Genomic DNA, 14,799 nt, shown 5'->3' with positions numbered 1-14,799 from the left:
TGACCGTAGCCCATTCTGGATGTTCCTAACTTCAGTCCCCCAAAACTTTCTAAGCCTCTAATCACCCTAAGTTGATCTGCCTCCTGATAGCTGGTCCTGGTGTGATCATTCACTATACATTGTCACAGGAACCCCCAACCACCTACATTCAACCACCTCAACCCCCCAAACCACCACACCCAGCCCCAAGCCCTTGTGGACTGTGTATGCAGATGATCACAAGGATGGGGAAAGCCACAAGGGTGAAGTTGGAAAGTGCTGACTACACAAATGCTGGAGGCTTTTCAACCCCAGACTTGTCCCACAGGCAATTGTAAAGGAAGCCATTCCTCTGAGGTACAGTAGCATATGTCTGCTGTGTCAACACTCTGGAAGCAGAGATGGGAGTTATGCCGCCGTTTCTAACCCATCCTAGGACACACAGTGAGTTCAGGACCAGCCCAGGCTACATGGTGAGACTCTAACTAACAATAACATCTAAAGGAAGTTCTTTAACCAGAAAAAAAGAGGAACAGAAACCTGAATGGAGACATGAAAATCTTTGTTAGTGGTAGATACATGAACAAACATGAAAGCCAATATTTTGAAATGCTGGTTTTATTTCTATTCTTTAGTTTTTTTATAAGATTTTTATAAAAGTATACAAAGATAATTGGAAATCTATTACTAAAAGTATAATATATGAACATTAAAATAAAATTAATAGCAAGGTAAAAGAATAGAACTTTATGGAAATAGCTTTTGTATACTGGAGGTTAATTTGATATCAATTAAAATTAGATTGCTATAACCTTAGGAGAATGTATGAAATTGACAATTGATATGGTCTCGATAAAGAAAATATCTCTAGAGTACACATAAAAGAACAATGTCATTACCAAAACTCAACAAAATACAGAAAGAAGTAGTAGAGGAAATAAGAGAGCCAAAAAATTTATTTACATAAAATATATACAAAAAACAACAAAATAAAAATAACACACAAGTGATTGCACTAACGTGGGTGTCTTAAAAGTATACATCAACAGAGTAGATTTTTTTTAAAAGTTAGATCTATGAGATATTGATAGGAGACTCACTTTAGACCTAAAGATAGAGCTGAGTTGAAGTCTGCAAAAATATATCTCTATATTAATCAAGAGAATGACAATTGAGTAGTTACACAGAAGTATTAGACAAAATCACCTTGGAAGGAAAAGCTGATACAAGAAACAAGAATATTATAGACTGTAAACAGAGTTGATTCATGAAGGATATGTACCAGGTAAGCATAAAGCAAATACTAACAGATATGAGGAGAAACAACGATAAGGGATTTCAATACAATGAAATTTCAGTACCACTCAATCAATGATATAGTTCTAAACTGAAACATTTCTAAAAGCAAATTCTAAGCTATATAATCTTACATAAAATTACCCAAACGATAATGTAACTTCATCCTTTAAATGTGTAGAAAAAGAAAAGTAACTAAACCCACAGTGTTTGAAGGTTGAATAAGTTAATCGGAACAGAGATAAACAAAATGCAGTATGGTATAATGGTGCATGCATGCCTTTAATCTCAGCCCTCAGGAGAACTGAAGCAGGAGGATTACTATGAATTCAAAGCCAGCCTGGGCTACATAGTGAGCTCCAGACTAGCCTGGGATATGATGTAAGACTCGGCCTCAAACAACCAAAAAAGTTATAGAAAAGTAATAGAGAAAATTAAAGTAACAGGTAGTTCTTTGAACAGACAAGCAATGTTGATGATTGTGTTAGACAAGCTGACTTAAAAAAATACAGGAGACTCAAATAATTAAAGCTAAAAATCAGATGTCAAATTGCCAAGATTACTACTGGCTTTATAAGGAGCACACATGTCAGAAGGTAGTGCCATCAACACTTGCGAGCCAACTGAAATTCCTAGAAATGCCAAGAACAGCTGCTCCATGTGGCATCAGGACCCAGGTACTCTTGTAACTAGTGAGGGTGTTGGATTAAAGGTCAAAACCCTCTCAATGACAGAGAAGTCTTGGGAGAGATGAATTAGTGGCTGAATTTCAGGGCTTCCAAGATTTTCTGTCAATCTCCAAATCTTCCAGAAAACCTCGACGAAGGGGAAGCTGCACCAACTCATCCTCTGAGCCAGCATTATCTGAGAGTAGAACCAGCAAAAGAAAAACAAAGCTCTACCTGAAGAGGCAGACCGGTATTTCAATCCGATGCTGGTGTAAAGGCCTGGAGGAAATGCTGCCAGAGCAAGCTCAGCACCACCCTGTAGCTTTGGTTCTGAATCCAGGAGCAGGCGAGCTGTAGTCCCAGAAGCCAGGGGTAGTTTGATACTTGAGAGACGGTCCACATAATATACCACATTAATTAACACAATGAAGTGAGCAGTTCCACACAGGTCCTTTTGGCTAGGTGTGCATGTGTCAGACGCTGCAGTAGGCATCTACTAGAGAATGTTTTGAATGTATTTTCCTTTCTTTAAATGTTTCTTAAACCTGTATTATGTGTTTTGCCAGCATATGAAAATGTGCATCACATGCATGCCCCGGAGATCAGAAGAGGGCACTGTCTTCCCTGGAGCCGGAGTTACAGATGGTTGTCAGGCACCATAAGGGTACTGGGAATCAAATCAGGGTCCTCTGCAAGAGCAGAGTGCTCTAAACAGCTGAGACATCCCCTTAGCCCCCTAGAGCATGCTTTGAATCTTCAAGATAACACTCCAGAATAAGTAATATTAGAAAATTGATTCTACAATGCATATAAACTCCAGGGCACTGAAGTAATTTCCCGAGATTATACACGCAGTAAAGGCTAGCTTTAGAAAGTATGTTCAGAGTTGAGATCACAAAGTCGAGTCCATTCCTACCGTATACGTGCGTTTTGCTTGGGCATCTAAGAAGAATGACAATGAAGGTTCCGGATGTGATTTAAGAGAAGCCACATGACTGATTTAATAAATGAATGATCTTTGGTGTCTTTGTCCCTGTCCCCATCTATCCCTGATGAAAATATAGTACAGTTTTGATTGAATGTCCCTTTGCACTGATGCAGTGTGGGCTTAGACTGACCCACTCCAGAGCGACGTTGGCCTGTTGGGCGTGGACGTGCCCCTCTTCGTAATATCTCCAGGGAAACAGTGGCACCTATGGGACCAGCAGCTCCATCATGTAGCGTCGATGTCAGTGAGAGGTAGAGAGAATTAAAAAAATAATAATAAAGTTAGTAAACCGAGAAAGCTGGAATCAATTTGTCTTTGACTCAGAGTCAGGCTCTGTTTAAAAAAAAATACACGCACACACACACAACTGAACGTTGGTGCCAGCTCACTGAGTTCAGTTATAAATAAAAATGAGAATTATGGTTTCCAATTTTTATGAGTTTTTAATGGGTACATTGTTCAGCTTCCTGACAAACTGATGCAATGCAGGCTAACTCCCCAGATGCCTGCCGCATCTGTTTACTTGGTCTGTTGCAAGGAAAGAGCTTTTGAGATCATGTTCTTTCTGTAGACTCAAAGAAAAAGGGCTTCTGTGTACTTCTGGATTTTCACGTTTTATCCTTTCAAAGCCACTTCCCTATCGCTTACCTTCAGTACCACAGGGGCTGGAACTGACTGTCAGGCAAGGTGTCCTCTCTTTACAGGTGGTATGTAGAGGCTGGTAAGCAAAAGCCCAGATAAAGGTCCGAATTCTGTGCCACGATCTGAGATGAAGGGCCTTAGCCCAGCCTAAAGGACAGACCTTTTTTTCCCCCCTCTGGGCAAGGAGCTCATGGCAGTGATGCACAACTTGATTTTTATGGGCGTATTCTAGAGATGCAACTAACTGTGAGTTTGGCTCCTTCTTGTCCTCCAGTCGTTTTCAGCTTTAAAACATCCTTTCTGGAACACTGGCCACAGTGCAGGGACCAGTAGAGTTGGTAGTAATGGAGGGCACTTAATGTTTAACAAGCAACAAAGTCCCTTTGATGGATACTGTGTGTCTGGCGAGGAGGATTTAACAACATGTTGGCCTCACACTTCAGAACCTCCTGTTGTTCTCAGAACCTGATCTGTGGAAGATAAACCCACCCCCTCACCGCACGCCCGCACGCACGCAATTCTTCAGAATCTGGATGTTTAACACTCCTCAAAGACAAATTCTGCCCTCTGTTTTTGCAAAGTTCACCCCATCCTGTGCATCCTCCCTGCCCACAGAAGTTGGGTCTACCCTGGAGTGTCCTGCCTGACTGAGTTTTGACAGTCAGTCAACTGTGGGGGAAGCATAGCCCTTACTCAGGCTCAGCTCTGGAATGGTCTTTCTCCTCAGCCTCTGTACCCCTTCAGGACCACCATAACTCCCCTCGGAAGAAGTCACAGTAGAGATCACTGCGGACTCCTGTTTTGGGGCTGTCAGCGAGCCAGGGTGGGGCGATCCTTCAGCAGCATGGATGTGGTATGTGTCCTCTACACCCTGAGGTCTGTGTTTAAAAATAACACAGACGCCCCTCCCTGTGCTGATGACACTCAGACTAACAGGGATGAATAATAGTATTGACAGTCATTTTGGGATAAGCAGGAAAGATCAGTGAGTAAAACTCACCCCAAACTACAGAAACAACATGAACTTCAAAGGGTGTTTACCTGGTAAGCTAGGGGGCTGTTTCATTCCTGTAACATTTTTATTCTTTCTTTTCTCCTGAACAGCTGCTCTCATTGAGAATGTATCTAGTGGGTGGCCAACATACAGTTCATCCATTCCCGTCCAGAGGATAAGCACTTTGCAAGCTTGCTTGGAGAGGTCTGACAGTCAAGCTGGTAGAAAAGGGTGTCTCAGTTCATCCGGGTCACCCAAGAGTGGAACAATTGTGAGTCGCATGCTTCTGGGGAAAAAAAAAAAACACTTCCCTTACACATTATCAAAGTAGCCCATCTTCATGTTATGTAATAAAAATTTTAGGGGAGTCTGTAAGCATTCATTTTTCCATTGTAACTTTAGGATTTTTTTTTTACTAGCAATGGGCTCATTTTCAATAAACGGTGAAATAAATACTCTCTAAATTGGGGTGAAAACAGCACATAACTGGATTCCTTCCTACTACTTGCGACTGGGTTCATTTCCCACTTCAGTACAGTGTATGCATAAACAATGATATAAGGGCAGTATCTTGTATTTTGGGACTGGAATGTTTTGATGATAGCAGTCCACTGAGCCCCGGAGTGGAATGTCTCAGCAGCAGTTAAAGGTTAGCAAGATGACTCGACTTGCCAGTAAATGTCTTCAAAGCAGGATCCAGTTATGCAATGTAGAGCCAAGGGTGAGGTTGTATGGCTCTCCTAGTCTCCCTCTGGAAACCTCTAGACACAACAAGGATTGCTCCAAGTTGCCTGGAGCCTAGAGGCAGAAAAACTAGGGCAGGAGTGCATTATGCCATGGGTAACAGATGCATAAACCTGAGGCCCTTAGGACCAAAGGGGCCAACGTCCTTATTATACAGACTAAGGTATGGAGAAGCTGGGTGCTGTGGCTGTGAGTGTCAGAAAGAAATCAGGAGGAGACAGAACCCTGACACCCACATTCTGCTGCCTTTTGTGGAAATCATGAGTTCTGAAAAATGTATCTTGAAATATCCCCTAGTGTATCATTGTTAATTGTTTGAACTTGAAAAGTATGCTCTGGCTATGTAAATTGTAGCTATACTTTAGTAATGAGCACTAAAATATCTAGATTAAAAAAAACCTTAAGTAACTAGTCTCTAATAGCTAGCTAGAGAATGGATAGGTGGATGGATAGATAGATGGATAGATGATAGATAGATGGATAGAGGAATAGGTAGATAATAGATGGATAGACAGACCGATAGATACATAGATAGATAGATTAGATAGGCAGACAGACACAGAGAAAGATGGATTAATGAGAACAGACAGACAGATTACAGGCAATAAAGCATAGGAATAATGTACGGACAAAGGGTTGCGGGTGTTTGTACTATTTTTATTTTCAAAGGTTACCAACATTTGAAAATATTTCCAAATTTAAAAGTTTTTTTTAATGGCAATGAATAAATAAAATTCCAAGGATCACAATAGAGGCAAGTTTCTCTGGTCCTCTGCCTTGAGTGGGGTTTGTTTATCATGGAAAACTTGTACCCTTCTTGGAGGATGCAGAGTTGAGAGGCAAGAGTTTTTAAAAACCCATTTGAGGAGAGGGACTTGTTGAAATGTTTTTTAAAAATCGCCTGAATGAGTCTACTCTTCTTGTCCATTGATATCCACGCCTGAGCATGTTTCCAGAGTCAGCTGTAATTCAGGGAAAAATGAGTGACCTGGCAAAACAGCCTGGTGCATGCTCAGTTGAGGGCATCGGACCGAGCCTGCTGATGAGACTCTCACAGAGCAACCCCAGCAGCACGTTGCTACCTTCCCTTTCGCAAATCACTGCGCACTTGCTATGGTGTTGGATTCTCCCTGCCAGATTTAAAATCCACTCCGCTTTGTAGTTAAGAGAAACCAAGGCTCAGGTCATTTCTAAATCATACAGCTAAGGAGGAAACTTCATGAATTTGTACTCTGGTCCCTTGCCATCTACGGTGAGAACAGTGCCTCCTTCAGCCATCGGTGATCCTGTGCACACTGATGGCGTCACACACTGTGAACTACTCTGAAATCCATGCCCCTGCTGTATATGACTTCTTGCTAACACGGTGATGTCATTAAGCTGAGGTGTACTTTAATTTTTGGCCAAGTCTTATTTCATTCGTTAAATAGATTCAAGGACCCAGTGGAGTTTGCTCTGATTTTCCTTAACATTCAGGTTAAGAATCTATGCTAGTGTTCCGTCATAAACGTGGTACCAAACGGGAAGACATAAACAACATTTACTCTGCCTCCTAAGGTCCCAATGACAAACCGAGGCACGATTCCACCAAGGTTTGCTTTTAGGAACCAATGAGTTTCATGGGCTTCCTTACAGAGAATAGGTGAGGGTTTCCTTACAGGGCTGTGGGTGCTTCTCCGCCCAAGGGGCAGCATGTGGAAAGCTCTTGCCCGTGGCTCATAGATGTAGGCCGTAGTCCCTAGTCTCCAGTCTGTTCATTTTAGCTTCTCCCTGGGGCCAGAGTTTCATACAGTAGATGGCACTAGGCGGTAACCCCTAGTGACCCCCCCTACTCATCCATGATGACGTCTAAATAGTCAATGAGCCCAGCTGGGATACCCTAACTCCCCAAGATGGCAGCTGTTTGGCTTGGAAGATAGTCCCACACGACAGGCAGGTACCCAGAAGACAACATAGTCTAACGTTGTCACACTTAGACATGAGAAAGCTAACACCAGAAATTTCAAGAAAAAGAAAAATCGCAGAGCTGGTTAAATGCTCAGTGGCCAGATAACTGGCCGTCAGATTGATCATTCTTCCTAGAAAACAAACCGTGTTTGGTGAAGGGGTTTAACTATTTCATATTAATACGTTTAAAGATCTAGGGCAGCTTTAAAAATTAAGTAGGCTACAAAGGCCCTTTTCAGTTTACATGTGTTGTCACTTCTAATATAAACATAGAAGTTTAACAATTAAGCACATTTTTCCAGAGGACAGTCAAGGATGGGTATCCATACCCATTCTGTAGTGTGTTGCATCTCCCTAATCAAAACCACAAAACCATGTGAGGAACTAGAAAGAACTCCAGAGCCCCGAGTGACTGCCAAAAATGAAAATGAGTTTAGAGAATAAGAGCTGGGGGGCTGGGGGGTGGAGGGGGCAGTGGGATGACTCAGAGACCCACTACCCTTCCTTGGCTTCAGCATGCAGGCCAGCTTAGCTCTTCATCAGATAAGAACAATTTACGCACAATGGGCCAATTTACGGCACACAGGAAAGCCTGTAGCTGGGTTCAGCCCACCACTTCCTGTGGGAGTCAGCAAAACAGCCTCAGCCCTTCCATGTCTTTGACCAAAATACCTCCAAGTCCTCAGATGAGCCTCTCTGCTCATCTTGCTCATTTAATGGGAGGAGCCCACAGTCAGCTCCTGACAGTCATGAGACTGGAAATGTCCAGTCTTCAGGTGTGCTTTTACAGTGTGCCCACGTAGGTGGTTACGTGTGTGCACAAACCCATGTGCACCTGTGTAGGGAGACTTAACCATTTTGGAGAATGTGGTGGGGTGGGGAAAACTCACTGCTTTATTAATGCAAGTTAATTCTTTGCAGTTACAATGTTTCCCTGCTCTGTGCAAATGCAGTTTTGGTGCCAGGAACAAACACTACACTCACTGGAGCAGATCCCCATCCTCCCTGCCCATAGCTATCCTGTCTCTTTTTTCCTGAACTCTGCTTTGCATTCTGGGATGCAGGGAAACACATTACTTTCTAATATATTTTTTCTAGGAGAAGAAAAGGTATGGGGAGGATGCTCACCAGGACTCACAGCTGTCTGGATTTGGTTCTTAGGTGAGGTTAAGTGGCAAAGTAAGACAAATGACATGGTTTCCCTTCAACTCCTCTGAAGCAGTGATCAAATAACCCAAGGCTATGATTATCTCCAGACTCAAACCCTCTCTCCCTTTCTCTGCTTCATTCACATCCTAAATATCCCTGAGTTGTTAGAAGACCTCAAGGTTTCTCTCCTAGGGGGCCACCATTCCAAACTGTGATGGTTAGTGTCAATTATTAGCTCAACACAGTCTCAGACAGCCCTGGAAGAGCCTCAGTGAAGGATTATCTAGATTTGGTTAGACTGTGGTTATGTCTATAGATTACCTTGATTATGTTAATTGATGTGGGAAGACTTTCAATGTGGGCGGCTCCATTCCCTAGGAAGGGTATTTTGAAGTGTATGAGAAGAGCTACCTGAGTACCAGCAAGCACACGAATGTGACCAGCTGCTTCAAGTACCTCTTACCTTGATTTCCTTGTCAATTAATGGAATTGTTAGTCAAATAGGTACTTTCGCCTTTACTTTGCTTTTATCAAGATATTTTATCACAGCAACAGGAAATGAAACTAAGACACAGACCATTAAGAAATTCTTTCATGCCATTGTCCTGCACAGGTCTGAGATGTGAATAGGAGAGCTGCTGTCTCCTCTCATTCAAATCCTGAATCCCAAAGCATTGGTATCCTGGCATGGCTCATCAATAAGTCTGTTCAGAGGGCTCCCTTGCCCCACGTAGGTCAGCATCACTGAGGCGAAAACCATAGTTCTAGATGCAAAGTTTATTTGGTTAACTGAGAGCCCCAGAGTTTTGTTCTTACAAAAAGGAAGTTCACCCCATGCGTGATTTGGGGCCAAGTCTAAGATTATACAGAGGATAAAGGATGGATTGTTCTAAGAATCGGGCCCAAGTGTTGAAACAGCATGACTTTTACCCACAGTGTTGGAAAGGAAAAATATCTAGGTCTATGGCTGTAGCTCTGTGTATAACAAAGGCAGATTAACAAGAGGAAAATACATGCAAGGTTTATGCGACAGCAGGACCGTTATAAAGAAATTAAGACCCAAAGAAACAGCGACATGTTTGTTTTTATGCTAAGCGTGGTAAAGGGTCCAAAATCTTGAAGAAATACAATTGAACAAAGGGAGTGTATGATCCAATGACAATAAATGGGGAATTTAGCAACCCTGGTTTGTTTGAATTCCTACCCTTGGCCTGTGTCTTCTAAGATAAGAGGTCCTCTTCCAGAAGGAAGGGTCTGCAATCTATTTTGGGGAAGGTCAGAAAATCCTTCCTAGGGTTTTATGATCTGCTTGGGGAAGAAGGGTGGAGGGAAGGTCAGAATGACCTTCCTGCTTCTGCTGTTTTCTCAAATTCTTTCAGCCTGAAGTATTTTGGGGTTGCATGTCCTGGACCCTATCAACAATTAGTGCAGAAACTAAAAAGCTTGAAAGTTATTTTCAAACCCATGTATTTTCAGGGTTACACTTCTGACAGAGCCAAGCTTGAGACCTTGGGCAGGAGGGCCAAGCAGGGTTGGCTTGTCTCTCAATGAACTCAGCTCTCTGGTTTTTTATTATATTTTTTTCTGGGAGGAGGAATTATTTATCTTTATAAGCAAAACTCAAGAAGGCCCAGAATCCTGAGGGCATCATAAACTATATGGCAGACTCCCTGAGAGCATGATAACTGAGAGAGAGAGAGAGAGAGAGAGAGAGAGAGAGAGAGAGAGAGAATCAGTCAAGACATTAAAGGAACCTAAAGATATTCTTTAAAACTATCAAATATCAAAGGCCCTGAAGATATATTTCTTTGACATTTTAAAACCTACATGTCCATGCAATGCTTATTAATAAAGCTTTTATGCCTCTTTACAACTCAGGCTAATTTTGAATAATTTCTCTTCATAAGAAATTATGGCCATGAAATTGCAGCCATAGGCTTTTCTTATGTGTCCTCACAAGGTTTAAATACCCATCTTCAATATCCACTGTGAATTCCTACAACAGTCCTGCAGATAAGGAAATATTATCCGGGAGTGAGTAGGTTAGTTCCTGCCCTAGATAAGAACACGTGTTTCTTCACGGGCACATCAAGAGCTTCCCTCATCCTCTGTAATATTTCATGTCCCTAGAGTTAAACTCTTTCAAGAATTCTAGAAGTAGTTAGACGTTTAAACTCTTTAAATTCTTCAAAGCACTCAAACTATTTCCTCAGGGGGAGTTATTCTAGGTGACTTCTGGGGGTAAAAAAAAGCACATTGTATACCCATCGACTGAGCCATCCTTTAGACAGAGGAGGAAACGCTGGTGCTAGAAGCAGGGACTGGAGCCCCAACCAAAGTTATATTCTACCTCTGAACAAAGGGGAGAGAAGCAAACGGGAATGAGAGTCACAGAAAGGTGGCACCAGTGACCAATTGAGTCTAGTACAGTAAAAAAAAAAAAAGATGAATGCACACCCCAAAACAAGATACGTACGAGGCACCATTTCTAGATTTCAATATTAAAAATAAATAAATAAATCAACCAGGAGAAACGAGAGGCAAGTGCTTGAAAGTGCCCCAAGGAGTCTTTAGGAAACTAAGCCTTTCTCTCTAATTAATACTTAAGGGATTTTAATTTTCTTTTAAGATGAGAAAAGTACAGCTGTGCAGAGAATCACAAAGGAGGAGGGAGAATTCCACCTTGAAAGATATAAAATGCATTTCCCCCTGAAACTGTGACAGAAGGTCACCTCTGACCAGAGCAATCTGGAGGACAACAGGTGATAGGAGAGAACAGAAGTCCCTTGAAGGAGTGGGTAGACACAAAGATTAGAGGAACTCAGAAGGCTTTTGTAGCAAGTCTGGCTGGTAAGAAGGGAGAAAAAAAAGATGGATTTAATGATTAATGTGACATTACTGGGGGAAAGGTTATTGTATTCTTTAAAAAGAAGAAATAAGATACAGCTTAAAGAATTTACGTTCTCTGTCTCTCTGCTTCTCTGTCTCTGTTTCTGTCTGTCTCTATCTGTCTTTCTGTCTCTCTGTTCCTGTCTCTCTCTCTGTCTCTCTCTGTGTCTCTGTCTCTGTCTCTGTCTCTGTCTCTGTCTCTCTCTCTCTGTCTCGTCTCTCTCTCTCTCTCTCTCTCTCTCTCTCTCTCTCTCTCTCTCTCTCTCTCTGTGTGTGTGTGTGTGTGTGTGTGTGTGTGTGTGTGTGTGTTGGGAGATGCAGAATCCAAGCTATTATACAGTTGCTGTACTGGCTAGTTTTATTTCAACTTGAAACAAGCTAGTATCATCAAAGAGGAGAAGCTTAAAATTGCCTCCATAAGGTTGAGGTGTACGCAAGTTTGTAGAGCATTTTCTTTTCTTTTTCTTGGATATTTTCATTTTTACATTTCAAATGTTATCCCCTTTCCCTGTTTCCCACCCATAAACCCCTTATCCCATCCCACCTTCCCTTTTTTTCTATGAGTGTTCCCCCACCCACCCACCTACCCCTTCCCACCTCCCCACCCTGACATTCCCCTACACTGGGACATGGAGTCTTTGGGGGACCAAGGGCCTCTTCTCCCATTGATGCCCAACAAGGCCATCCTCTGCTATATGCGGCTAGGGCCATGTAGGACATTTTCTTAATTAGTGACCAATGGAGGAGAGCCAAACCCATTGCAAATAAAGCCATCCCTGTGCTGGTGGTCCTGGGCTCTAGAAGAAAGCAGGCTGAGCTAATCATGAGGAGCAAGTCAGTAAGCAGCTTCCTCCATGGCCTCTGCATCAACTCCTGCCTCCAGGTTCCTGTCCTGTTTGAGTTCTTGCCCTGACTTCTTCCAGTGAAGGACTAGGATGTAGAAGTATAAACCAAATAAACCCTTTTCTCCCCAAACTTGCTTTTGGTTCTGATGTTTCATTATAGAAACAGTAACCCTGACTAGGACAGGTGCTCAGCAATGAAAAAGTTTCAAATAAGACAAGGTTCACATACTTATTCATGATGTTAAAAGTCAGGGAATAGAGAGACCCTTGGTTATGAGGGAAGGAAGCTCTGGGGTGCTGGTAATGCCAGTTTCTACACATGAATAGGGTCACACAGAAGACATGGTACTATGTACAGATACAAGGGACTGTATATGGTAAACCTAGCATGCATTTTATAAAAGTAATAACTATGAAATAAAACAAGAACTCAAGAAAGCAAGTATAAAAATTATAGTACTAAGTAAACTAAGTAAACGTTAGCTTTGCAATGGGGTAATAAATATCACATAGATTGAGAACATCATCTGAGAACTGGAGATGGAAGCAGGAGCAGTCAACCAGGTTCCAAGCACATCCTACTTCTGCAGTCGGCATTCGTATACAAACACACACACATCTTTTTTTTTTATTCCCCCATCTTTATTAACTTGGGTATTTCTTATTTACATTTCAAATGTTATTCCCTTGCCCGGTTTCCAGGCCAACATCCCCCTAGCCCCTCCCCCTCCCCTTCTTTATGGGTGTTCCCCTCTCAACCCTCCCCCCATTGCCGCCCTCCCCCCACCAGTCTAGTTCACTGGGGGTTCAGTCTTAGCAGGACCCAGGGCTTCCCCTTCCACTGGTGCTCTTACTAGGATATTCATTGCTACCTATGAGGTCAGAGTCCAGGGTCAGTCCATGTATAGTCTTTAGGTAGTGGCTTAGTCCCTGGAAGCTCTGGTTGCTTGGCATTGTTGTACATATGGGGTCTCGAGCCCCTTCAAGCTCTTCCAGTTCTTTCTCTGATTCCTTCAGCGGGGGTCCTGTTCTCAGTTCAGTGGTTTGCTGCTGGCATTAGCCTCTGTGTTTGCTGTATTCTGGCTTACACAGCACATCTTTAAGTCTTGTGGAAAGTATTTCTCATACCAGAACTCTTATAGTACTTGGAAGTCAATCTCCATACGTGAATTTTTCATTTTTTAAGTTCAGGTTCCCATTGTTTTTTGATGTAGCTAAGTACACAGAAAAGAATGAAATAATGCATCATATGTGACCTTTGAAGAAAGACTAACCAAGCAAAAATAATTACAATTGCTAATTATGCTAATTATTCCAATACTATCATTGAAAATAAGGAGAGAATAAAGAATGAATCATCTACTTAGTAGAAGAGACTAATGCTGACTAATAGCATGAAACGTGCTTTGTATGCTGCCTGGTACTCTCTTCGTGTCTAAAGTGACATCATAATAACAGCATGCATGTATTGTATGGTACAGTGTGATTCTGACCATCTCCTCTCAGACACATTTTTTTTTAGCACTGAAGAAAAGAAATACTGTATTTACAAATGTGTATAGATTTTTAACTGTAGGCTTTTTATTTTATAGGAATTCCTGGTGGAGATCAAAGTTAGATGTCATCTTATCGGAAGTTATTTGGTAACACTTTCAAAGAAATAATGTTCAGGGGGCTGGAGAGACAGCTCAGAGGTTAAGAGCACTGACTGCTCTTCCAGAGGACCTGAGTTCAATTCCCAGCAACCACATGGTGGCTCACAACCATCTGTAATGGGATCTGGTACCCTCTTCTGGTGTGTCTGAAGACAGTGACAGTGTATTTATATAAATAAAATCTTTAAAAAAAAAAAGAAATAATGTTCAGCAATGAACCTTACAGCGGACACAAGGGCATGACATTTTGTATAAACTCTACAGTCTACAAAAGGAGCGATAAGAAATAGAGACATTTTCTTGAGTTGAATGTCAGTGCCACTTGGAATCAATGACAAAGTTAATGGGTAGAAGGGAGTAGGTCAGGAACAAGAGCCAAGTGGCATTCAGGTAACTGTGTACTAAAGTACATTGGAGTTGTGGCCACGATTAGCAAGAGGTAGAGACAGTCTGTCTCTGTCTCCCTGGTAACTACTCTTGTGCCGAAAAGTAAAAAGCACCTTAGTGTCCATAATTCAGCCTCATTTCTAACCCACATTGGTGAGTGTATTAGATGTTTTTCTCCCTCCATTGAATGGGCTTCCAGCTGATGGTCAGACACTAAAACATGGTCTTGAATCCATATTCTTATCCATATTCCAGGACATTTGACCTCACGAGGCACAAAGGGACTTTTCCAAAGCGCAAAGGGCAGAGTTGCTGGATGAAGTTTTGAATAAATTAACATTTATCTTAATCTTAACAAACTGGTACCATGGATGTGTGTGTGTGTGTGTGTGTGTGTGTGTGTGTGTGTGTGTGTGTGTATTTTTAATTGAATTAGTTACAAGTATAGTCTTAGGGGAAATTCCTATGTCACACAACTATGAGGATACAGGCATGAGGAGACGCTTTGCCATCCTTGGGATGCGAGGAGAATGCTAAGGAGCTTATAGTGTCAAGGAAATAGAGAGTGTGAGACGCTCCGGATTTTCCTATCTAGTCTTCCTTCGTGACAGTGCTG

General features: G+C 42.1%; 1 long non-coding RNA gene across 6 annotated transcripts in view; it reads left to right on the top strand.

The window, feature by feature from the left end:
• The window catches only part of LOC102547111 (uncharacterized), an 85,514-nt gene extending 71,517 nt beyond the window's left edge, over nt 1–13,997 (top strand). For 4 of the 6 annotated variants that reach the window (XR_591090.4, XR_005500948.2, XR_005500952.2 and 1 more), the window contains 2 exons: nt 4,301–4,426; nt 4,678–5,050. This is a non-coding gene — a long non-coding RNA (uncharacterized LOC102547111). Of the gene's footprint in view, nt 1–4,300; nt 4,427–4,677; nt 5,051–13,733 lie in introns of those variants that run through there. The other 2 variants (XR_005500949.2, XR_001836715.3) reach the window with 2 other exon arrangements.
• Nucleotides 13,998–14,799: the final 802 nt, after the last annotated feature.

Source organism: Rattus norvegicus, chromosome 2 (genome assembly GCF_036323735.1).
Source record: "Rattus norvegicus strain BN/NHsdMcwi chromosome 2, GRCr8, whole genome shotgun sequence".
NCBI lineage: Eukaryota > Metazoa > Chordata > Mammalia > Rodentia > Muridae > Rattus > Rattus norvegicus.
This window is presented reverse-complemented; position numbering and strand designations above follow the sequence as displayed.